Here is a 26800-nt window from a genome sequence, read left to right as displayed (position 1 = left end):
CTCCCAGAAGTCTTACAGCTTAGGGCAACTCCACAACATATGGATACGGTCAGCTGATTCCTCATTGCACCTTAAATGGATGGAGGCGAGCCAAGGCTAGATACGCTCTGTGCAGGCTATTGAGTTGAATCAACTGTAAGCGTGTATTGAATGCACCACTATGCGTGCGTTCGCAAAGCCCATTGTTTGTCTGAAAAGGGAGCTCCAGCGTCGTCCTACCACCTTCGCCTACACTTCAGGGTCTCTGAGTCGCGTGGGACTAGCCTGTATAATGTTGAGACCACCCTCCTTGTAGCTCGGGAGCCCAATAGGTATTTCAGCAGCGGGAGTGCATGTGGCATATTGTGGAACGTTGGGGACCACGCTCTGAAGGCAGCACGGATTCTGAAGTATTGTAATCTGCCTTGGAACATCCCTCCCATCTCTGCAGAGAATTGCTCTTGTGTTAGAAATGTTCCCTCAGGGTATAAATCTGCCATGCATATAAATTCCCACTCATCGCCACTCCTGGATCATGGCTGCGTCACTTGTTGGTGGCAGGGACTCTACATTCCATAGCTGCATATCAAAGGGGATATGGACCCGTAGCTGCTTCAGGACCCTGTTCCATGCGTGTACTGTGTACGCTACTTGGTCGAATTTGCATTTATCCGACACCCTCCTTGATACCAGAACCACTTGCAGGCTGAATGGTCATACCGAGCACCTTTCTATGCGCACATGTGGGTAGTATGGGGCATTCGGCATCCAGTAGGATGCAAAGTACAGTTGTGCTGCAAGAATACAGAACGCCATGTCAGGTGTCCTAACACCACCACATTCCCTGGGGAGAACCAGAGTATCCCAACTAACTCGAGGGGCCGGTGGGTGCCATGCCAACTTGACCATCTGGGCCTTCAACTGACTGAAATAGCAGACCCCCTACCCCCAGCCACACAGGGATGTTTTGAAAAATGTTGAGTAATTTGGACTACCTCCATTTTTGCGATCGCAATCTGCCCCAGCAGCGTGAGGGGGAGTTTACACCACCGCTCCACCTTGGGCTATAACATTCAGATAGCTTACATGCTTGTCTTCCAATAGTGTTCGGGCATCACGACTAAGCCGCACCCCTAAATACGTGACTGACTTTTGTTCCCACCTATAACCTTCAGTGTCCAGGGGCTTGGTGGTTGACTCATTCAGTGGGAACAAGATCGACTTTGACCAGTTTATTCTGAGGCCGGAGGTCTGGCCGAACTCCATAATTTCCTGCGACTGTGGTCGCAGGTTGATCAGTGTCTTTAAAATATAGGAGTGTATCGTCCACGTACAGCAACACCAGTTCCCTAGCCCTGCCTAATGCCAGCCCTCTTGCCAAGTGGAATTTACGTAGCCTGGCTGCCAGTGGTTCAATCACGATTGCTAATAGCAATGGCGAGAGCAGACAGCCTTGCCTAGTTCTGCGACCCAGTTTGAAGGTCCCAGATCTCCTACCCTCCGGTACTATGTGAGCGTTTGCCCCGGCATATAGCAGACGCACTGCTGTCAGATAGTACTCCAGAATGCCCATCTCACATAGGTAGTTCCACTCGACTGAGTCGAATGCTTTCTCCATGTCGAGTAGAGCCGCCAGTGCCTGCACTTTGGGGTCAATCCTGAGCCAGTATTGTCGAAAAGCCTGTGCAGGTTCAACGCAGTCGCTCTCCCAGGGATGAAACCTCACTGGTCTGCATAGACAATGGCTGAGGAGTACGTGAGCAATCGGTCTGCTAGCACCCTCCCTCGCAGTACCAACTTGAAAGCCTCCCATGTGGAGCACATTGTGGCGACGGACCCCAGGTTCTCCTGGAAGTATGACTTGACCAGGCTTAACACTTCACTTCTTTTCACTATATCCGATAGGGCCGCGGCTTTGAATCTCCAGAAGGGTCAAAGGATACCTTCACCACTTGAAGCCAGTGACCAGAGGACAGGCGAGTGGTCTGATAGTGTTCTGGGGAGACAGATACAGTCCATAGTTCAATGTATAAGAAGTAGGCACACTAGGAAGTAGTCAGTTTGCGGGGAAGTGTAGTAAGGACTCAGAAAAAGAGGGGTCGTCCACATTTGGGCCATATGTTAACAAACAACACCAGAGTGGGCATCCCAGCATCCTGAGACAATCACAAACCTTCCTGACGATCTATCTCAGTCTCTGTGGTACGGAACTTAAGTGACTTGGGTATTCATATCATGACCCCGGTGGAGTAGGCAGAGTAAGATGTGTAGTACTTGCAGTTCCCCCAGGACCTGGTGACCTCCTCATTCCCCCTACCTGCTAAGTTGGTTTCCTGCAAGAGAGCCGCCTTGGCTGCATGCTTTTCACAGTATTATCACCTTGCATGGGTTAATAAGCCCACGCACATTTCAGCTTATTACCCTGCAGCTCGCCATAGACCTGCATTTGTTTTGGACAGGCCGACCCTGCCTCCATATACAAGAGACGTGAATCGTTTTGAACTAGTAACTCCCAACATGCCTCGGTCCTTTCTCCGACCCTCACTTCACCTGTTCCCCATTGCCCTCCCCCACCCACACTACCCACCCCCAACTAGCAGTGAATAGCCCCCACCCCTCCACCCCCCCATTCCCAAACCCCCAAATCGCCAAATGTCACAGCCCGCCCTCACAGTAACATCTTCGCTCAGCAGCTGGACTTATTCATTACATGGGCTAGTAGATCTATAACCCACCAGGAGATGATTTGCATACAGCCATTGAGTTTGTGGGGCAGTTATCTGTCTCAGTTCGGCTGGGGCTGTCTTCCCATATACACAGTAATACTCTGTCCCAAAAAGGTATCAGCCCAGGATGACTTGACTCGGATTCAAGCAGCCCCTCGTTCCTTTGGCAGCAAATCCAGGTAGTCCTGCACTGCCCCGGCGCCGGTGAAGAGGAGTGCCTGGCCTCAATGCTACACCCGCAGCTTGGACGGATATAGCATGGCATATTGTAATCCGCAGTCACGGAGAGCTCGTTTTTGCCACCAGGAAAGCCGCCTGGACAGAGGGGGTGAAGTCCGGGTAGAAGGAGACCCGGGTGTTCTCATAGTTCAGGTCACCAAGCACCCGAGCTCGGCAGAGAATAGTTTGTTTGTTTATTTGTATTGCGCGCCAGACCCAAGGGTAACCGGGCGCAGTGAGCAGAATATACGAAGCTTTCAAAGTTCCATAGAAATTACAATGTTACATAATTAAAATTTACAATAGTGATGAATCTTTGAAGGTACATATATACATTCAGATGAGTAACATAACACAAATAAAGTCTTTCAAACCTTACATGTTGTTGTCAATGAGGTGTTTGATGAGGTTCGTTCTAAAGTGGGGGAAAGGTTGGTCTGATCTAAGGTTGTGTGGCAGGGCATTCCACCATTTAGCGGCTAGCACAGGGAAGCTTGTGCTGCCAATTTTGGCAAGTTTAAATCTTGGAATTTCCAGACAGTTGGAGTTGGGCGTTCTTGTAGGTCTGCTAGAGGTTTTTCTTTTTATTTTGTCCATCAGGTAAATGGGGGCAGCGTTATTGAGGGCTTTGTGCGTCAGGGAGAGCATTTTAGGTGAATTTTATTGTCGGTGGAGAGCCATTTGTATTGTTGTCTAGTGGAGGAGATATGTTCCCTTTTGTTTATGCCTAAGGCGGCTCTAATGGCGTTATTTTGGAGGATTTGTAGCCTTTTGGTGATAGTTTTGTTGGCGCCACTGTAAAGGGCATTGCAATAATCGAGTTGTGATAGTATTAAGGCTCTCGTTAAGATCATGCAACTGTTATTGGATAAGAAAGGTTTACCTGCTCTTATTAATTTGCAGGTATAGGCTGTCGTGGAAGCTAAGGAATTAACTTGTTTGGCAAGAGACATGGTGGAGTCGAGATAGAAACCTAGTGTTTTTACTACACTCGAGACCTTAATGCAATTGCCATCTATGTTAAACGTGGAGTAGTCCTTGCCTAGTTGGTTGATATTGGCCTGCGTGCCCAGAATGATCAGCTCAGTCTTATCATCATTCAGGCAGAGGCCTTGTGATGCCATCCATGCCTGAATGATGAGGTACACCCTATTCACCAATTCCCTGTCCTTGCTATGATCCGCAGAAAGCGGGAGGAGAATCTGTGTATCATCTGCATAGTTGGTGTAGGTGATACCTAGAAGGTCCAGATCATCGAAAAGGGGTTTAGTGAATATGTTGTACAGGGTTGGTGAAACACAGGAGCCTTGAGGGACGCTGCACGTGATTGGAAGAGGGTCGGCTGCTGCCGAGGGGGAGAAGACTCTCATTGTTCTCTCACTCCAGAAAGGATTCAATCCATTTGGTGGCATGAGTAGAGAAGTGTGCAGCACTGTCCAAGTGTTTGCAGAGGACCCTATGATCCACCAGATCAAAAGCAGCTGAGAGATCAAGTAAGAGGAGGAGTGCCGTCTTACCTTGGTCTCTCAGTTCGTCTATTTGGGTCTTTAGATCAATGAGTGCAGTTTCAGTACCATGGAGTGGACGGAAACCAGATTGTCTGGCTCCCAGTAGATTATTAGATTCAAGGGGTCTTTGAATTTGTGTATAGGCGACCTTGTCTAGTATCTTCAGAAGGAAAGGTACGGTAGTGATAGGCCGATAATTGGTGGGGATGAGGGGGTCAAGGGTCTGCTTCTTGAGAAGTGGGAGCACCCATGATTGTTTTAGGTTCGCCGGGATATTACCTGTGGCGAAGGAGGAGTTGATCAATTTTGAAATGAACGGTGAAAGGTCTCTGGCAGCGTCTTTTGTTAGTTGTGCTGGGCAGATGTCACCTTTGCAGTTAGACGGTTTGAGGGAGAGGATGATTTTCTCTACCTCTAAAATGGTAGTTTTAGTGAAGGAGAATTTGTTGGTTGGGTCGTTCATGGTGTTGAGTGGCAGCTTGTTTGTGAGGTTTAGGGAATCTTTTTTTAGTTGGATTTTGTTTTGCAGTGTGGTGATTATATTTGCTAAGGCTGTTTGGATATCTGTGCACCAGGTCTGATCTTTAATGCAGGTATCTGGTGTAGCAATAGGGGACTCAAGTTCTTTCAAGATGGAGAAGAGTTCCTTCATACTTGAGTTGGCATTGGCAATGCGAGCATTGTAAGAATTGCGTTTCACTAGACATATTTCATTTTTATAATGCCGAGAGATATTAGTTAAATTAGCTTTATTCTCTTCGGTTGGACATAGTTTCCAGTCGGATTCGCATTTTCTTTTGTTTAGGCGCAAGGCCTTAAGTTCTGGCGTAAACCACTTGTTTAAGTGTGCCTTGGGTTTGCTTGCTTGCATTTTGAGAGGGGCGACTTTGTCCATAGTGGTGCGCATGATGTTGAATTCATTGACCAATGGACTAGGGTCGAGGTTGTCTGGCAGTGCATTTAAGGTAGGAAGGATCAGGGGGATAATATTATCTACTGTAATATTCTTTTTGTTTCTTGTAGGGCATGGTGGAGCTACCTGTGGGTCAAGACTGGGTGGTTTGGTAGTTAGTAAATTAAAGGACACCAGGGAGTGGTCTGTCCAGGAGAGTGGCGTAATAGAGGATACTGTGGCTGAGCAGTTGGAATCGGCGATCCAGTCAAGTATTCTACCCTTTGCATGTGTGGGGGGTGCCAACTATTTGGGTAAGTCCCAAGGTCTGAAGGGTATTGGCGATAGTGGCAGCATGGGCATCTGCTTGGTCATTGAAACCAAGGTTAAAGTCCCCTAATATCAGCAATTGGGAAGTAGTTTTGGTATTATTAGACAGAAGGCTGTGCAGGTCCTCCTCTAAGGTGCCAAGTGGACCCGGTGGTCTGTAAATTAGGTGAATTGAGAGAGTTTGGGTGTTGTTTATGGGAATTTTGGCAGTGAGAGTTTCACAGGATTGCATAGTTGTGGTAGGGACTAGGCGTAGTGATAAGATTATTTTGGATATAATGGCAAGTCCGCCTCTGCGGGAGCCTTCTCGGTCCTGCCTAGATATGGTGTAACCGTCAGGAATGGCCAACATGAGCGATGGGCCTGCCGCATTGTGTAGCCAGGTCTCTGTTATGGCAATAAAGTCTAGATTGGCTTCTGTGATTAAGTCCGCTAGGTCAATGGCGTGTGCCACTAGGGATCTTACATTAAGGAGTGCTCCCTTGAGGGAGTGTCCTTTTAGGGTCCATTTTGGTTGTGGCCGAGTTGGGTGAATTGGTATCTGTCTTAATCATGTTTGTATTCACTGATGGGGAGAATAGATGAGGTGCAGTGCCTATTCTAATATGTTGGTCTTTCGTTGTGCGTTTTATAGTGGGGAGGGATCTTCTAAGAGGTTCATAGAGTTTAAGTCTGGCGCGTAATTTAAGGTTTCTCTCATGAGTTGGGGTAGGCTGAGAGGTGTAGACTAGTCGGCCTGGCATGGCCAGGTGCACGGGGCTGATGTGGCCAGTGTAGTTGAGTAGAAGAGGAGGCGCGAGGGCTGGCTTGCAAGGGGGAACTTCAGTGTGGCTGTTCTTGGGGGAGGCGTACAGTGTGGTCATGATCATTAGAAAGTAAATGTTGAGTGGGCTGGACATAGTGCGAAGGTATTCCTGTTAGCTGGCTGTGCCACTTGGTGTGTATGGACTGGGATAACTGGTCGTCAAGGTACTAAATGTCAGTACTTGTGTCTAAGGCCGTGTGGCTGGATCTGTAAGGTCTAGGCACCATCCACTGGTAAGGGCACAAGAGTATGAGGCACGAGTGGGGAATGTCTGGAGTACATAGCATGGGAGGCACCTAAGTGCACCTCTTCCAACAGGGCTAAGATATAGAGACTGTGGGCACCTAGATGTGGCAATCAAACAGTGGCTATAATACATAGCATGGTAGGCTGAAATATAGGGACTGGGGGCTCCTAGATATGGCAATCAAGCAGTGACTATAAGACATAGCGTATGAGGCTAGGACACAGCACAAATCAAAGTGGTCTGTTAGCGACCCTGGGGCACAACACAAATCAAAAGTGGTCTATTAGCGACCCTTGGGCACAACACAAGTCAAAAGTGGTCTATTAGCGACCCTGGGGCACAACACAACTCAAAAGTGGTCTATTAGCGACCATAGGCACGACACAAATCAAAAGTGGTCTATTAGCGACCATAGGCACAACACAAATCAAAAGTGGTCTCTTAGCGACCATAAGGCACAATACAAATCAAATGTGGTCTATTGGCGATCATAAGGCACAATACAAATCAAATGTGGTCTATTGGCGACCATAAGGCACAATACAAATCAAATGTGGTCTATTGGCGACCATAGGGCACAGCACATATCAGAAGTGGCTAGTGGCAGGGAACACAGGCCATCTAGTTGCGAGTTTGCACCTATGGTTGGAAGTAATACACCGTGGCTAGTAGGGAGGTACACAATTAAAATGAAAGCAGGCTAATAGGAGAGAATATTGACCATTTAGATACGGAGTTTGCACATACAGTCGGAACATTAGCATGTACAGGACAAAAGTAGCTTAAGGTAGTGGTCAGCACCTAGGTTCCGACAATGGCAGGCGACTAAGATGCAGTAAGGTAACAATTGCGAATCATATGGCAATTGAGGCAGGCATAGGTCCTAGGGTTCGTTCTGAGTGATGGGGTAAAAAGGATGCAGTATACATAGGTGAGCATAGCAGGTCAGCTCATTTTAGGTATCATTCTGATTGTAGTTACAGTGGAAGTAACAAGATGATTGTCCCCAGTGGTGTCTGTGATCTTTCTGGGAGAAGTAGTCTTAAACAGTGGCCAACATTTTTATAGACTTAGCATTCGACTGAGGAAATGAAGACTAGGCTGGGAGAGGGCATACATCAGAAGCGGGCTAGTATAGATGTAATCTTACCCAAGGATCTGGAAGATTTCAACAGGGGGACCGGCCTTGGCCTCTGCGCAATCTCTGGGCAGACTCAGGGCAGGTATAAAAGCCTTAGTGCTGGTGCCTTCGTGCACCATGACGGCGTGCGCCTGGACGGCGCGCTATTGGTGAATAAAAGAGCACACACAGTCAATCCGTAGTCCGGATGCTGAGGGATGGTGCACTCAGGCCGAGAGACACATCCTGGAAAAGGCGGCGGCCATCTTGGGATGTAGACTAACTCGTGGGTCCATTGCAGGCATTACATGAAGCAATGGCAAAAGGGGGAGATGCAGCGCTTCGCTGGGGGAGATCAAGTTGTGTATATTATCATATACAAGGAACCGCTTCCATCCTCAATGATCCCCTTTGTGAACAGCCGACGCGGCTGTGGGAAAGGCTAGCCTCTAGGCTTACCTTCCGTCGGCGGGGAGAACAGCTGATGAGGCACTGCTCCGGCAGTGTCGTAGGAGGGCTCCTGCAGGCTCGGATGGCTTCTGTGTTGATAGTGTTGCGGTCCCTGTAGTTCAGTAGGCGAGCAATTATTGGGTTGGGGCTCTGGCCTGGTTTAGGAGTCACCTGCGACACCCGGTGTGTCCCCTCTATCAGGAATTGTGATGACCATGGTAGAGCATGTAGCACGTCCTGTATACATGTTTCCATGAAGACCTCCATGTTTTGCTGAGGGGTAGACTCCGGGACCCCCACCACCCGGATATTATTCCTGTGACCTCGCCTCCAAATCTTCACTCTTTTCTTTGATAGCGTTGACCTCCCTCTGGAGTGTTTGAATCGCCTGCGTTACCTTGCCACTGGTATCCTCCAAACCCCCAACTCGGTGCTCTGCCTCAGATATTCGCCCACTCGCCTTCTCGATGCATTCCTGCATGCGGTCGACTTTGTATACCATTCCGTCAAGCTTTGTGTTGATGGACACAAAGCCAGACTGCCCCTCTGCCAGCAGAACACGAAGTTCTGATGTCGGGGCGTCCCCAGCAGATGTCATGGGGACTTCCTCTGGGTTAGGTAGGCCCACCCTGTCCGCGGTAGTACGGGGCGCCAACCTCTTTTCTCTGCTTCCACTTAGCCCCTCCTTCTGGGAGAAGGGTAAGTGGGATTGCCGCTTATTGATCTTTGCCATACAGCACAGCATTTACAGTACAGCCGCTCAGCTCACAAAGTGGTCCTGTACTCCTTTCGCTGTGCAGGGTGTGCTCCGTGACTGGTCTTTCTGGGACCTTCTGCCGCCAGGGATGTCTGGACACCCTGCCCCCCAGGTTCAATGTTCTTGGCGGGGCCCAGGCTTCCCAGCCCTTGATGGTATCTTTGGGTGTAGGAGTAGTTCAGGAGAGCAGGGGCGTTTCCGAAGTGTGAAGGGGAAGGGAGCAAGCACCACTCCATGGGGAAAGGGGTGCACAGCCGTTTGTCCTTGTTGGAGTCCACCCCAAGCCCCAGCCCCCAGCACAGGCCTGGTATCTGTGTTGTGGAGTAAAAAGGAATTTGGATTGGTCCAGTTGAATGGGGGCAGCACCAGCAAGGGGGTCCGGGGGCCTCCTATCTCAGGATTGACTCGGAGGTCGGGACAAGGCTCCCAGCAGGGAATTACCTGTCCAAGCTGCAGGCCCTGTTGGGACGTGAGAACCCCCTGGGTACGTCGGATTCGGCGCTGGCCCGGTGGGGGTGACTTCAGTTTCGGCCTGCACACATTTAACGTGCCATCAGTCCATAAACTAGGATGCGGATGAGGACTTGGTCTCTGGAGCCCCGCCGAGTCTCATGTGGGAGGACTTTCCAGGCCCCCCGTCAGGCCGGGGAGGTAGTGGCCAACACAGCAGCTGCTACTGGGCCGGATTGTCGGCCAGCTCCATGCATATGGAGGTTGTCTTTTCAGTTACATTCTTCTGCAGAGTGTAGAGGGTGGGTGGCCCGCCCAATTAAAGTAGGTGTATAGCCCGCCGGCTGCACGGGACCCAGCCCCTAAGGCGCTGCTGGTGATATGCTGCAAATCGGGTCAGGAGAAATGCCTCTCCTCCCCGCGCTTGCTGCCACTGGGAGAACTGGCACCAGTGGTTTAACGCTGTTAGGGAGAATTCTCATTCTATGGCTAATTTCCCTTACTTGGAGTCCCCCAGCAGCTTTGCTGGATTTGAAGGGTTTGTTTTTTTTTTTTTAAACTTTTATTTTTGCTGGCAGAGGCAAACAACAAACAGACACATCAGAGGCATATAGACGAATTTGTTGCATATACATGCACATACAGAACATATTGGCAAAGATACGGCGACAGCAGACAGGGAGCAGCATCTCACAGGTGGCCAAAACACAGAGCAACTGACTGAGGGGCTAGGAGGATTCATCCGTTGAAGAAATGTCATTTGAGTTGATCAAGTAACTGTTGAAAGCCGACCATATGTTTCGAGGTCGAGAACACACTGGGAGCATGCCCAGAAACTCCTCCTCGCAGTTTCGGGACCACGTGAGTAGATTTAACCATTTCTGGAATGTAGGGGGAGTAGGGCTTTTCCAGTTTTGTAAAACACATTTCTTGGCTATGACACAGCTCACATTTAAGAACCTAACAATGTCCCTAGCCCCTCCAGTCTGCCACACCCCGAACAGAACCCCCATCGGGTCGGGATCAACAACAGTGTTGGTGATTGCGGACAGTGTCTCTAAGACTTTACTCCAAAATGTCACCAGTTCCGGGCAGTCCCAGAACATGTGCAGGTGGTCAGCACCCTCCGCACCACAGCGGGGGCACAGTCGAGGATCGGAACGAGCAAACTTCGAGATTCTACCTGGAGTGTAATACAACCGGTTGAGTAATTTATATTGTATGGTGCGGTAGTGGAAGTTTAGGGACACCCTGCTAGTATGAGAACACATCTTCTCCCACTGTTGATCCGTGAGATCCAGCTCCAACTCGGAGGCCCAGTCAGCACGAGCCCTGGATGGAGGGGGAGAAGCAGCGGACAGGAGGAGCTTGTACAATGAAGAGACTACCCCATGGGCACCACCCGAGTTAGCAATGTAAGCAATTCCAGGAGAGTCCTGGGGTTCAATGGGGAAGACAGGCCAGGCATTTCGAAAGGCAGCACGGAGTCTGTAGAACTGCAGAAGCTCCAAAACCGAGCCCGAGTGTCCCGGCCTCCACGTTTGCGGTGTTATGAACTGTCCCTCCGGATAGAAATCAGTGAGGGCACGGTAGCCCAGGGCCTCCCAGTGTCGCGCCAGGGTGGTATCGTGTGTGGGTTCCAGCCTGGGAAAGCTCCAGGCGGGGAGCCATTTGTAGTACAGGCGTTGCTCATCGCAGGTTTTAAATATCTGTCCCCAAGCCTGCACCGTAGTCCGGACCGGGTCAATGGGCGAGTCTGGCACATATTGCCGGTCTAGAATCAGGGACATTACATCGGTGCCTGCTGCTGCCAGAGCCTCGAGTTTGACGTGGGGACGGGGTGGAGGCCCAGGATACCAGTAGGATGCGAACTGCGCCTGTGAAGCAGTCCAATATCGCAACAGGTCCGGGGCTGTGAATCCCCCTTTGTCGTATGGTAATGACATATCCGACCACTTTTTACGCACAGCACCAGAGTGCCATAGGAATTGAGCGAGCAGTTTGTGCAGGTTCACGAAGTATCTCCTACCCGGCCAGACAGGGACATTACTAAATACATAAAGCAACTTGGGGAGCAATATCATTTTTACCAGCGAAAGTCTTCCGGCCAATGACAGTGGAAGAGCACGCCAGTGTGCAACCTTGGTCTCGGCCTGCTCTGCAATAGCCCGGTAATTGTCTGCCAGTAGCGAGTCTCTGGAGAGGGACACCTGAACCCCCAAGTACTTGATCCCATCCGGGGACCAGCGGAGCAGGTACTAGGTGGTGGGCTGTATCGTGGAGCTAGTGAGGGGGAAAATCTCAGACTTAGTATAATTTATAGTAAACCCACAGTATGTACCAATGCAGGTGATGTCACGCAGAATTGGGTCTAGATGGGCTGTTGGGTCTCTTACAAAGAGCAATACATCGTCCGCATAAAGCAAGATAATTTCGGGGGAGTCTTTCAGCCGCACCCCTTTGCGCGCATGTCTTTCCCTGACATAATCGGCCATCGGCTCTATGGCCAAGGCAAATAGGATCGGGGAGAACGGGCAACCCTGTCGAGTGCCACTGAAGAGAGGGAACAGACCGGACGTCTGGGAGTTAACTCGCACTCTGGCCAGCGGGGAAGTGTACAGCAACCGAATGTATGCTATCATGTTGGGCCCTATACCCATATTCTCCAAAACCAACCAAATATATTTCCAAGACACCATGTCAAACGCCTTCTGGGCATCCAGTGTGACCGCAACCGCACTCACCCCCCGGTCAATACGCGACATTACATTAAGCAGCCTTCTAATGTTGTGTGACGTTGACCTCCCGGGAACGAATCCTGACTGATCATCATGGACCATGTACGACATGACCGGGAGGAAGCGATTGGCGATCACCTTGGCAAAGATTTTGGTGTCCAAGTTCATTAGTGAGAGGGGCCTATATGATCCGCACTCATTAGTGGGTTTAACAGGTTTAAGCAGGACAGTGATGACAGCCTCACTCAACGATGGGGGAAGGGCACCCAGCCGGAGTGACTCGTTCCAAACCTCCAACAGTTTGGGGGCCAGAATGGCCACGTGCTCCTGATAAAACTCGGCTGTCAGCCCGTCCGGACCAGGTGCTCTTCCTTTAGGGAATTTAGATATAGCCTCAACTATTTCATCCAAACGGATGGGGGAATCCAGTTGGTCTCTGGTTGCGGAAGAGACAATGGTCGTGGGGATCTGCTCGAGGAGGTTGCGCATTTGGACCTCACTGTGCTCGGGGGGGGTTGGGTGTACAGTTCTGAATAGAAGTCCGTGAAGACCTCCAATATACGTTGGTCAGACCACAGTTCCAACCCCTGGGGGTCCTTGATACAAGAGATCTGAGCTTGGCCCCACTCACCCCTAGTCAATGCCGCCAGCGTCCTACCGGGCCTGTCTCCCTCCCCATATTTACGGGCAGCCTGCGGGCGACTAAAGTAGTGAACTTCCCTTGTAGCCTGTTCGTTAAAGAAGTGGAGTTCCTCGCTGATCCGGGACAGGACGTCAGGGTCAACGGATGCAGGATGGGCACTCTCGTTCACGCAGCTTGGTTTCAGAGCGGGCAAGGGCAGCCCTAATGGCCTTGAGGACCCCCGCCTCCCTAGCGATGGACATTCCTCTGATGAAGACTTTGAAAGCCTCCCACCGGACCCCCATAGAGGTAGCCTGGGGCGTATTAAGCTCGAAATAGGACTGAATATCGGACAATATGTCGGCCCTAAAGACTATGTCCTGTAAAGCCGAGGACTTGAAGCGCCACGTATTAATCGTGGGGGGGGGGCCCCACACAAGTCCAGAGATAATCGGATCGGTGAATGGTCCGATAAGGTACGTGCCAGTATCTGAGTTTCCACCACCCTCCCCAGCAAAGAACTGGACAGAAAGAACATGTCAATTCTAGAAGAGCTATCATGCACAGAGGAATAGTGAGTATATTCACGCGTCTGCGGGTGCGTTACCCGCCATGGGTCTCGAATGTCAAGGGTTGTGCTGTGTGCAAGGAGCTTGCGGGCCGCGTTGGAAAGGAGTCTGGGGGCCGAGCCTGTTCTGTCTAATGTGGTGTCTAATATGAAATTCATGTCCCCCCCCAGATGATCTGCACCCCGATGTATCCCAGCAATATGGAGGCCACCTGGTCGATAAAGTCGGGAGAGTCCACATTCGGGCCATATGTGTTAACTAGCAGGTATTCCCTGTTGGCTATTGCACAATGTAGGATGACATACCTCCCCTCTGGGTCAATGTAGCTCTTATGGAGCACGAACTTGAGTGACCTGTGGATCATCGTTAATACCCCTCTGGCGCAGGTCGAGTAAGCAGTAGAATATCTGTGGGGACCCCACGAAGGTGCCATGCACCTGCCCAGCCGGCCTTTACAGTGTGTTTCCTGCAAAAGCAGAATCTTACAGCCGTGCCTGTTGGCATAGGCCACGATTCTGCGCATTTTGGTGTAGTTGCTTAAACGCCGGACATTCCAGGACATTACTATTGTGGACATTTCAGATGCCTAAGGTACATCCCACAGTCGCCGCCGGAGCCCACAACCTAAGTGAGGAGAGTCCTCACAGGGGTGGCCCTCCCACCACTGTCGCCGCAGTTCAGATATGAGATTAAGCCTTCTCGGGTGTAGAAGACCCGATGTGATGCGGTCTGTCGGTGCGCCTCTGCCTTTTTCTATAACAGTTCCCCAAACCCCAACAGTGCTACCCCCCTCCCTCACTGCCCTCCCCTAACTTGCAGTGTAAGTCCCCCACCCCCCTGTGCCGGTGTCATCAGTAAGCCCGACTCTCCCCAAGAGGCAGAGGTCAGAGGGTGTAATCCAACCAGTATACGCCCCATACAAAGCCCAACAGGGGCAAATATGCAGTGACAGCCAACAAAACATAAACATTGCAATCGCAAGTAGGTGTGCTGTTGCCGTGTGGGCGGCTCTTAGAATAACATGTAGGACAGCATGTGCTGCCAGATGTAAGTTCTGCTACGGGTGGATCTCCTGATAGGTCTCCATAACTAGCTGAGCACTGCGGGCGAGACAAGACCAAGAGGTAACCAGGGAACATGGCCGGCACAACGCCCCGTAGGGCAGGGAGAACGCCGTCGACCACAGTCAGGTCTAGTCTCAGCCCCATCAGACGCCAGAGGAGCTTGGATCGTTGGGTGTACAGTACGTTGTTGCCATAAACACGTTCCGGGTCTCGGATTCACTGGATTGAGAAATGGGTTCCGGGTAGTGACTCTCTGGGTCACTCGGCCTCGGCCGGGGCTCCCGCCGGGTTGGGGAGCGGTAGGTGTACCTCAATGAATTTCACCGCCTCCTCCGGAACAGTGAAGAAATACAGTTTGCCATTATAGGTGAACTTAAGGCGTGCCGGGAAAAGAATGGCATAGGGAACATTTCGCTCTCTAAGAAGCTTCTTGACTCCAATGAACTGGCGCCTCTCCTGCTGCACCGCTATTGAGAAATCCGGAAAAATCCTTATAGTATGTGAGTCAAGGCGCAGGTCTCCCTTCTCCCGTGACAGACGAAGGATAAGGTCTCTGTCCCGATAATTGAGGATTCTAGCTATTATGGGCCTAGGGATATCACCCGGTTTGGGCCTTGGTGATAGAGCACGGTGAGCCCGCTCAACAGTGAAGTACAGCGACAGGGCCGGGTTACCCAGCAGGTCCTTGAGCAGGGTTTCCACTGCATCTTCCATGCGCCCCTTAAGGGCATTTTCAGGGACTCCGATAATTCGTAGATTATTTCTGCGAGAACGGGATTCAAGGTCGTCGCACTTCGCTCTCACACTACGCATGTCACGCGACAGGGAGGCGACAGTGTTCTGCAGCACATGTATTTCATCCTCATTGGCTGATATCCGATTCTCAGCGTCAGTGATTCTGGTCCCCGCCTGATCCACACGTATCTTTAATGAGGCGACATTGGCGTTGATGTCGTCCAGCTTCTCGTGAAAGTAGGCAAAGTTTTTGGCCATCGATTCCATGAGTGTAGTCAGATCAGGCGGAGAGGCAATGGGATGGGGGTCCGCTGCCCGCTCCTCCTGTATGGGCGATTCATGATCCTCCTCTCCCCTCGGGACAGCCCTGGCGAATCTATCCATGGCTCCCCCCCTGGAAGACCCCCTGGTCTTGTTAGGCATTGTGGATTCAGATGCAGGAGTGGCGACGAGCAAGGATCCGGTCACTGAGGGAGAGCGCGTAGTCCCAAGGCCATTGGGGCAAGGCGGAGGTGTCAGTATATCCCCAGCAGTGGTGGAGGCAAGTGTCAGTAGAGATAAGGATTCCCGTAGGGGCCGCACCACCGGGGGGGGCACTCAGTGCAGATGAGGGCAGCAGCCGCCCCAGTCTCTGCGCGGTATCAAGGCGGGGACCGGGCGTCCAGCAAATGGGATGTTGCGTAGCCGAGGAGAAGAGATGGGCGCCAGGGGCACGGGCCTGGCGCGTATCCCTGTGGCGTGTACTCTGGGGAGCGCAGCAGGCCCGGGGGTCTCCAGTAGTTAGCAGGACAGCAGCGTGATGAAAGGGTTGTGGGTATCGCGGCCACCCAGAGCGGGGCTCCCCCCCCCCCCCGCACCTCACCTCGATATGGTAGCGAACCAGTCCTCACCAGTCAGCAGCGGGGCCGGCAGCCGGGCAGAGGGCCAGCAGTGAGTCGCAGATGCGGCGTTTCGTCCAAGGGGGGACAACCGCAGTCAATCGCCCAGCCGCACGACCCGGATCGGCGAGTGGGGCTCTCAGGCGCCAACCCACTGCGCCTCGGCGGTGATCAGCCCCCGCCCAGGGCCCGCCACGGCACCTCCACATTACACGGGCCTGCGGCGGAGAGTAACGGGCAGCCTCGGCGGGCCGCCGACAGAGCGATCCGCGCAGGGGGGCAGCCGCAGCCCGCTCCGCCGCTCCAAGCCCCGATCGGGCCTCCGCCGGCTCAGCGGGGGTCGCAGACAGGCGGGCGGTACACACAGGGGCAGCGCCCCGACCGCGTCGCCAAACACGGCAGGCCACCCAGAGGAGGAAGCAGGAAACCGGCGGATGCCGACGCCACGGCTTCCGCGAGGCCGTGGGCTGCCGCAGTAGGGGGCTCGTCCGGAGGCTTCCTGACCCCGAGAGAAGCCGGAATTTCGCAGGCTGCAGCACGGCGATGTAGGGCAGCAGCCCAGCCAAGATGTGGGTTGATTGTACCCCGTTGGTCGCAGATGGAAGCAGATGTCCGCCAAGCCCACACGGAGCCCAAAGGCTAAGCAGCCATCTTGGGCTGCTCCACAGCGCCACCTGAAGGGTTTGTTTTTACCTGCTAAGAGTGAGGCTCTTTTTCCCACTCTTAGGCATTTTTGCTATGTGTGTTCTAGGCTATTTTTGTGTTTAATGCCTATGGGATCTTTCTCAACCCCATAGGAACCATCTTTATTCACATGTGTTACACAGCACACTGCAGTGACACAGGGGTGTCGTAGCGACCCCCAAACATAGACTCCATACCCTGGGACTGACTACTGTCTCCCAGGGCATGTAAAGTCCCCAATGACTTTACTAGTCAAATCCTATGAACTAAACCAGTACAACCCATTTTACTATGGAGGTACTGGAAAAGGTTAATAGTTTTTCCCCCTATGTTCATTTTCGAGAGGGTACCGTACAGTCCCTCTCTCGTTTCTGGCTGGTGGCAGTGGTTACTACCATGAATGTTCGACCGCAAATATTTTCCTATGGGATTTTCCCATTGTTCGAGGCTACCACCTTTTCTAACAGCCTTTAACATACCGCCAGTGCATTTTAATATTAACTTTGCTCCGGTAGGTTTTATCTGCCAGAACTTAAATATAACTTCTTTCTCGTGTCTTTCTCTAAACTCCTAACCCAGGTCGGGGATCCTTTGTTCGTCCTTATGGTGAGCTTCTGCCGAGAAGCCCTCCTTTCGGTGCCACTGAGTCTGGGGTGGGTCCATTGTGTGGGAGGGGAGTAGGACCCCTGGACAGGGTTGCCTTCGCAAACCATGTCGCACTCTATCCTGATAGGCTGGAAGATGACCACTCCACTGTGTGACTGGCTGTATGAATGGGGATCTTTTTGCATAAAAGCAGGGTCCTGAGGACTGGAAGAGCAAGATGTCCCACTGGAACTAAGAAGCCGTAGAGGAGAGAAGCCAAAAGCATCTGCAACAACTGAACCACTGGTGAAGCCCTGCTGCAGCGTCTCACCACTTTTCTCCACACGACGAGAGGATCTTCTTCTACAAGAGCTGCCTTCCCTTGAGCTGGTGGGGCCAACCAGTTTTCCAATCGCCTTCCCGGACCTGCCTTGGTCGAATCTCCCGTACTCTTTACTCTGAGGCCGGATAGCCAGGCACCAGTCCACCCGGGCTGCGATTTAAAGGAGCGTACCTTTTATCCGTCGGGCAGCACCGCGGCTGGTTTCATCCTTGGGTAGTGCAGCAACTCTAACCTTCCTCCACGACGAGAGCCTCTTCCTCTGCTGGATCACCCGAACTGCAGGAACAACCGCCACCGCAGGAGCCACTTCATTTAAAGGTACATTTTTCTGCCAGGCCGCCCTTTCTTCGCGGTAGCACTTAAGGTGTGTTAAATCCTTTACCTACCTGTTGGGTCAGCCGCCCCTCTCTCTTAACTTTGTCTTTTCAACTTCTGCAACCACCTTTTCAAATTTCGTTAACCAAAGACTTGACTGCAGTTACAAGAACATTTTGTTCCTGGGCCCTTGCCCTGTACCACTGTCTCTGGCACAGGCCTACTGACTCTGGTCACATTTGTTAGATTTGCTTTGTTTAGATTGATTCTCACTGAGAACTGTGTTGGTGCACCCATTTCTTTTAACTACCCTTTCCTTCCCATTCTTAAACATTGTGAAATGCCATTTTGCTCAGTTTTCATTTGAAGTATTGCCTATACTGATGCACTGTCTTGCTGAACTGGTTCACAAACTGATGGGAAGTGTTGCTAGGGTGTACAAGAAACTATTCTAGATAACTTGTGTTTTCCCTCCCTTGTGAGGAATTGTTAGAGGATCCCTTGTGTGTAGTTGTCACTACCGTTTTGCTCAGTTTTCATTATAGTTCACTTGGTCTACAATTTAACTTGGGAGTGTGTATATTTTTCCTTTGACTTAATTTAACTTGCTTGATGACTGTGATACATGTGTTTTTATTAGAAGTGTATAAAATAAATATATATTTACTTTTTAAATACAAAGCTTTGGTCAGTGTTTCCTTGTTCCATAGTCTAGTGGGCCTATTGTGTAAACCCTGAATACTGCTCATCTCCCTCTTGAGATAGGTCTGACTGCTCAGCCACAGCTACCAACTAAATCTTTGTGGTACGGACTGATACCAAAGGGGATTTATTGCTCTCACCTGTAGTCCTAATCTTGTGTAGTGCTCCCTAAGGGAACTGCATAGGATTCTGCTTAACAAACGCCGCCCAGCCGATCGAGTTGGGATGGCTCCCTGCACAACGCCCGGTGCCACCAGCTCTCTTTCCCCCCCCCCCCCCTTTCACACCCCACCCAGCGCGGGAGGTCCACGTAACCAGGAACCAGCCTGTCCCCCATCGCCAAGGTGCTTTGGTTCTCCCTGCTCACCACACAGTGCTCTCAGGGCTATACAGCGTTGGTTCGCTCATCTTTACCGGGCCGGACCACTCCGGCAGCGCGAGCCGCTTAGCCTCTTCGTTGCCGTTGGGATAGACTCCAGTCGTCCCAAGAGCCTGGGTTCAGACAGAAGACTGACAATCCTTATATGGATGTGCCCCCGTCTCGGGGCTCACTTTTTCCCCCGGGTTGGTGTGGTTGTAGCCTCCCCCTTGGGTAGACCTTGGGCGGAGCTCAAAACGGAGAGGCCATCTTGGCTGCAGGCTCTCTAGCGCTCCTCCCGAAACACTAATTTCTCTGTCCAATCACCTTTCCTACATATACCATCTGGGAATGGGACCAAAGCATTTTTTTTGGCATCATAAAGAATTAGCCCTTTTTTAAATATTTCTTTATAACAAAGGTGTGGCCTTGGACAACCTCCCAAAGCCCTCAGCTTGCCTTGGTCCTTTTTTTTTGTCTGGACTGAATGTTGATGACCTGCGGTTTTGCCTGCCTTGTTTTATTTTTTTTTTACCCTGAATTTATTCTAGTTATTATTATTCCTTTGCCCTCTGTCCTTTCAGTGCCTGGTATTCTGTTTGCCTGTGCAGGTCAAAAGGGGTTTTCTGTTGATGCTTTGTGCAATTGCCATGTTTCTATTTATGACGCCCTGCTTGATTGCCTCTGGCTGGACCACCGGCGGAGCGTGTTTTTTTTTTGTCTTATTTCATCAGAATATTTGGTAGACTACTCCTGCACTTCAAGGAATTTACCAGGTGTTGGATTCTGTGTGGCGGGTCCTGTTTCTAAATGGTGTTGAATGAGCTAGAATCACAGCTGCAGCATTTCAATGGTGAAGGAGCAGGAATCAGGACTGCCATGGCTCTTGGGAGCAAAGAGTTACACTTTAGGCTTTCTGGGGCAAGATTAGTCCTGGTCTCATGCTCCCAAACTCGCAGGAGGTCGGCACACACCTTCAGGGGTCTTTCAGCACAGTGAAGGCCTGGGCAGCAGTGTGGCTGTGAGAGGTGCAGGTGTTGTGCCCTTGGGAGGGTTTGGGGACAGAACTTGCCTCTTTCTTTGACAACCTGTCGTCACCTCACAATTGGAGGGCTTTGGAAAGGACTACTCCCCCAATAGAGCCCAAAGAAATCTTCTTGAAGGTTTAAAGTCCAGAGATGATTCAAGGAAGTGGTGGTAGACTTGTTTAAGTCTACCGGTGACTGGTGAAAAGCAAGCCTGCTTTAAGGTTCCAATCCCTGTCCTTTAATAAGTGAACTTTGCCTTCTGACAAAACACCCAGAGGAGGGTGGGGGGTCGCGGCAGGGTGGGGGGGTTTGTGGGGAAGAAGGAGGGAGGTGGAAGGGAGGATGAGGGGGCTGGAGGTGTGGTGTGGTGTGTGGTGTGGTGGGGTTGTGGGGGAAGGGGGATCATCAGACACACATCGTCACCAAGTAACTACTTGACAGGTAGACACTCTGAGAACTCACCCACCAGGGGTACATGGGGAACAGGATTGGAATCACTCAAGCCAAGCTGGTATTGGTCCTGCACTATCTGGCATGTTCCAGCACTCTGTGAGCCAGCTGCATGGCATATCACAGCCTACATGCTCCACAGTGCTTGTCTAGGTGCTGTAGGCCCTCCTGCGGCATGTGGGCCAATGTCACACTCACCTGTGTCTCTGCAGGAGCGATGGATGAGCCTCCCTTGTCCCCGAGTTCTCACTCCCCATGTTTTCACCGGGGGGGTCTTGTCAAATACAAGATATACACTCAGACCTGAATTCACCTGATTTCCCCTGGGCCCTTCCCTTTACTGCGTGCTGTGATGTCCCCTAAGGGCTTTCCTTGATCTTTGGTGTGCTCTCCATCCTGCATTCGCAGGGGCGTGATTTGCTCATATGAATGATGCCAATGTCAGTTGGCTGAGTTCAGATGCCACACGCTGTTATATGCCTTCACAGCGAGGCCGAGTGTTCAAGGCGCCAGTTTCTTCACTAGCTAGAAAGTCTTTTCCACAAGTGAACGTTGCGCGGAGAATGTTTAGTGTCCTGAATTGTCCGTATTGTCTTTGTTTGCCAAGGTATTTTGTGGGTGAGTAGCGCTGCGTGTAGAAGTCAGCTGCTGGTAGGTAAGCGCAGCCTCTTAAATTTGAGAGCGCCTGATAATGTTTCTCCCTTTCCCTTGCAGGAGTGGATTATGTGATATTAGCACCTCGAGTCCGGGTTCAGCGCTACCGGAGACTTGGTGGTCTGGTAAGTTTGCATGGAGGCTTTAAGTATGTACTGCGTTATGAGAGGGAGTGCAGTGCAATAGTCTCTGCATTATTAGGGCGAGCGTTTTGACTAATGTCTCTTCTTTCTTTTGCAGGGGTTTGTGCGCTCGTACAACTGACCTGGATTCCAGTGCCGCGGGAAGATTCTGTGAGAATGCGCAGCGTTATTGAAGTGCGCGTGCTAACGCTGTTCTTCTTTGTTCTTACAGGTGCCTGTGTTGAAGTCCCCCTCTTGACCTGAGATACCTGCGGCGTGTGAGAAAGCAAGGAGTACCTGTAAGCAGAAGCAGAATGATCCGGAGCAGGTAAGCGGGAGGATCCAGAGCAGGTAACAGAAGTGGGATGTTCCGGAGCAGGTAACAGAAATAGGATGATCCGGAGCAGGTAAGCTGAAGCAGGATGATCCGGAGCAGGTAAGCTGAAGCAGGATGATCCGGAGCAGGTAAGCTGAAGCAGGCTGATCCGCAGCACGGCAAGTATGTTGCTGATGCAGCTCACAGTAAGCAACACGAAGCACTGGAAGAATCTTGGGTGTGGCTTGTATAGCCAGACACACCCAAACACTAGAGAGCTCATATATTGTCATGCACTTCCTGTTTGGCAACAGGAAGTGGTAACCAGGAAGTTACTACAAACACTAGGAAGGAATTAAGAGGAGGTATCTGCTATGGGTTCTGTGTGTGCCTATGCCAGGCCTGCTAAGCCTCCACCCAGCGTGCCCCAACTACCTGCCTGGTACCCATGATGGCCAACACATTGCCCTGTCTACCACCCTGGCACAGCTCAACACCACCAGGCCCGATTGTATACCATTGTGGGCATGCCCAATGTGGTGGCAGCATTGGATTGCATGCAGGTGGAGCTGGTGCTTGCTCCTGCCCCTCCCGCCTCAAAGGTGGTGTACAGGAACCAGAAGCATTTCTATTCCTTGACCTGTGATGCTGACCTGACCATCATGCACTGATGTGCCCAGTTCCCAAGATCAACCCACTACGCCATGATCCTGTGTAACACCCTGCCGGCGTACATGGCACATCACAGAGGACAAAAGACTTGGATGTTTGGTGGGTACATGTTCAATCCCATCTGCCTTGCTGATTGAGTGTCGGGCAATAGTGGGGGGATGGGTGTATAACAATCTAACAAATGCATGTCCGGAATGCACCCTGCACATGTAGGACCCACCAGCGCACCCCTCAAGTCGCAGGCCACAACACACAGGTGTAGCACATGTCTTGAGATGTAGCAGTCACTGAGCAGGCCATTGCAACCCCAACAGGAAATTCACACACAATATACTAGAGGTACCAGGATGCAACACCTCCCCACCCCCAAATGTAATGTCAGTGTATGATCAGACATGGTCACCTAGGGTCACCAAATGCATGTCCTGGGGCAACCCCAGGAGCACGGGGCAGTCCTGGAGCTAACATGTGACGACAAAGACCAAGGCAGCGGTATACACACACAGGAAACAGTCTAGTTATGCACGAGTATCAGTGCCTATCCAATGACACGCACATAACCGGAACAGGTAGCACAGGCGCGCGCACACACACACCAGGTGTAAGCTATGGGGTCAGGCTAAGACCATGTGCAGGGCCCACAAAGTACAATGTAGCACATGGCGTGGCTGTGAGATGAGGCCCCCCATGACTACCCCATACACAGAATGACAACTGAGGGACACCCCTGCAATCAAACCTGACATGCACTCTATACACCAGAAATGACACACACCATTATGACCAACTGACCACCTGCAATTGCAACTCCGTCTCCCGTTAGGTACCATACATGGGAGCAATTCACAGGCCCTGCTGAGGGTGCACTCGTGTACAGGCCCGTGAAGGTGGGACAGATTGTATTAGCTTGTGCAATGTTACACAATATCTGCATTGGGTGCAACATACCCTTGACCCCAGATCTGGACATTCCTCCCCTAGAGGCGGATGATGATGCTGTGCCGGTCGCTCACATGGACCCGCACACTGAGCGCATTGAGGCCAGGGGTGGACTCATGACCCGGCAGGAACTCATTAGAACTTTTCTGAGTTCCTACTCCACTTTGCACTTCCCTTGCTGTATAGGTTGTATACAAATTGACCTTTTCACAATTGACCTCGGGAGAATTGACCTAATTTAGAAGGTCAATTAGGACATATATGCGGGGGGAAACCCCCCGCAAACTCCCCACCCAATCCGAAAAAACCCTGCGACCCCCACCCAATCACCTTATATTATTTATAATCCAAAACCAACTCAATGCATACATAAAATAATTAAAATAATATAAAGGTCAATTGTGCAGAAGGTCAATTGGGACAAAAGGTCAATTGTAAAAGATCAATTTGGGCAATACCGCTGTATATGATGCACAATCACAGTAAACACGTGTTTGAAAAAAATGACTGTTCTGTCATTGCTTCAAGTGAAAAGAATGTATTTGAGAGAAACGTGAATGCCCCCATATCCTGTTGGACTCTCTGCCTGAGGATGCATGTATTTGGAAAAAGGAATAGCATTTACGTGGTTTTTTTTTTTTTTTATTTTGTACTTAACACCATCATCTTGGATCCCGGCTCCTGCTTCTGCCGTCCTAACACCCTTGATGTCCTCCAAGAGCAGGATGGAGCATGAGGACAAAAGGCTGAGGGGTGCCACTGTCCCTGCTCCTGTGGCTGAGGAATCCAACCTGTGGGTGGCTACCCTTAGATGCGGGTCGTACCAGCGATTGTCGCAGTCCTTGGTTGTGTGGCGGGTGACGGTCCCCCAGCTGTCACGCTGTCCACAACCTCCTGCCAAATGGCGTTTTCGGCTGTTGACTGGTTTTGCTGTGTCCAACCCCAAACAGCTGATCAGCATGCTGGACAATTGTGTCCACCAATGCTGCCAGTTCTGCCTCACAACTCTGGTTTCCTGATGCGGACGTCTGGACACATGCCTTCTTTGCCTGTGACATGTTTTGACCTTTTTGCACTGGATGGCAACAGGAAATGAGAGATGAGTGGGTTGTGTTTATCAAGATGGCATCTGCCGGCCTTCCTGTTTCGGTGGTGGTGCTATTTCCGGCGCCGGTATTACCTGCAGTTTAGATGGCGGTATCAGTATTACTGGCACTACCGGCAGATTCCTATTGTCGCTGGTAATACTGGCGTGCCGGTATTGCTGTTTCTGGTCGAGGGGGGTGTGCACATGCTTGACTTGTAATTCGCTGGTAATTCCGGCTAACGCCCTGCCGGTATTTGAAATACTGGCATGTCGGTATTACCGCTGTACTCTTAATGAGCCCAAAAGTGCCCTGTACTACAGGAAGTGGAGGGGACAGGAAGGAAAGATGGAGGCAGAGAGAAACAAGATCGTAGAACCTTCTTCCAGCTTTAAGGCGTTTCCTCTGTCTACACTAACGCCACCCTCTTCCATTCTCAATAGAACCAAAGACCCTTTTGGTATGCAGCACACTGGTGTGAGGCTGCTTCTTTTGTGATTGGGTGTGCCCTTGATTCCAGTTCCCAGGACAGCTTCCTGTGGAGTGGCTGCCTCTCTGGGGAGGGTGTTACCTGTCCTCACAAAGGAACAAAGAGAGGCAATCACCACAGCTAACGTCTTGCTGGCAGCAGCAAAGACTGCTTGGCTGGGGGAGATGCACATAACCCTTCCACAGCTGAGCTTGGCTTATAGGGTTGACACGTGATCAAGTTATTGTGGCTTTGATAAATGCGATACTAGTCGCCTTACCTTAAATTTGGATATGGATTATATTTACAGTTTAACGCGCCACCAGGATAGCTTCGAATGGATTTTGTCCTGCCACGTATTCCTCATGTTATGATATCGCCATATCCAGTTTTAGCTGCTTTGGAAAATTCCAGCAGGGGGCACTGCGCGTCGATGCCTGTCGACTCGATGTCCCTCGAGGGCCTCTGTCTTGATGTCAACGTCATTGATGGTATATAGTGTGCGCAGCGACCGTTGGCTTCAGTTCTGTTTTTCTGTGAGAGCTGTCGCTTCGGAAATCGGTGCGCTTCGTTTCCTTGACTAGAAACCTTTTGAGTTCAGTGATAGAATGGCATCGTCGTCAGCCTCATCAACTCTGAGATCAGGATTCTAAAAGTGTTGACTCCAGGGCAAAAATGTCTGTTACGGACCCCCATCGGGTGCGTCTATGGTGCCTAGGATCCACTCATTTAACATCGGAGTGTGCATCCTGCCTAGTGATGACAGCGAAAAGCCCTGAAAGACCGTAGGGGGAGTTAGCTGTAGGTAGGTCTCATAAATCCCCTTCGAAGACTCAGTTGAAAAAGCGTTCCTCTAACAAGCTGAGAGATGTTGCTCCTAGTCGGAAGAAAGCTAAAAGGTCCCGATCAGGCATTGGTTCACACCAATTGTCATCCTCACGGCATTCGAAGAAAAGGTGCCACAGATCGCCATTTTCGTCGTTGAGTTGCTACCCGGAATGGGACACTTGCCTGACTAAATCGGCCTCACCGGCTGAATGGGAGAGACTCGGACTTAAAATGCTCAAAGTATTCGAAAAAAGAAAAGAGCCATGCCCATGTCGACAAACGTGACAAAAAAGAAGGCAAAGGACAAAACCCGTGTGCCCTCGGGCCCGGGTGTCCAAGAGAAAACTCCTCAGCCTTCTGAGGTTCCCTTGGGTACAGAAAATATTCCTTCAATCTCTTCTCATGCTGTCACTTATTCAATATTCGTAAAGTTTGCTCTTTCCTAACTTTCGATGCTACCAAAATACTGATATCTTAAATTTTTTCACGTCTCTTCTATTGCTCCACTATGCTCTTTGGTATTCCGGTTTCTCGTCTTGCTCTTCTGAAATCTGTCTTGTTTGCCTCTATTCGTGTATTGTTCTGTTTGACTCCACATGATTATATTTCCCCTGCTCTTCTCACTCTTGGTTGGCTTCCTTTGCAGGCTCAATTTAAATTCAATTTCTTATGTTTTGTCTTCAAAACACTCTATGGTCTTGCCCCGGATGATCTATCCTCTTGTCTCACTTTACACTCGTTCTCTTTGTTCTGGCACTCAATTTCATCTTATAGTGCCCAGTTACGTTTATGTACATTCTCTCTTCTCGCTCCTCTGCATTGGAATGCTCTTCCTCTTTCACTACGGTCTATGTTGGTCTACTTTATTTTGTAAATCGGTGAAAATCCCATCTTATCCAGCAGGGTTGATCTTGGCTTTTTATGTAAATCCTCACACTATTGTACTGTTTCTATACTTTATGTAAAGTGATTTGGATTAAGGCGCTATATATTTATTTTTTGGGGTCCAGTAGAGGGGATTATTAGGTTTTCATGTTAAGGGAAGTTTGTTGTCTCCACAGAAATTCTCTGCTCCCAAAAGAGAAGGTATTATTCGGGTCTTCAGGGGCGTTCCCGCAGAGTCAAGGTAAGCGTTACACTTTCGCTATTACTCCTCATTTT

The 26800-nt window shown here is 50.7% G+C and overlaps 1 protein-coding gene across 5 annotated transcripts in view; it reads left to right on the top strand.

The window, feature by feature from the left end:
- PCM1 (pericentriolar material 1) overlaps positions 1-26800 on the top strand; it is a 2166942-nt gene that overhangs the window by 86730 nt on the left and 2053412 nt on the right. The gene's annotated exons all lie outside the window — the stretch shown is intronic.

The sequence above is a fragment of the Ambystoma mexicanum genome, chromosome 6q (genome assembly GCF_040938575.1).
Source record: "Ambystoma mexicanum isolate Mex_15411 chromosome 6q, UKY_AmexF1_1, whole genome shotgun sequence".
In the NCBI taxonomy this organism is placed as follows: domain Eukaryota; kingdom Metazoa; phylum Chordata; class Amphibia; order Caudata; family Ambystomatidae; genus Ambystoma; species Ambystoma mexicanum.
The sequence above is the reverse complement of the archived record's forward strand: the minus strand, read 5'-3'. Positions and strand labels throughout refer to the sequence as shown.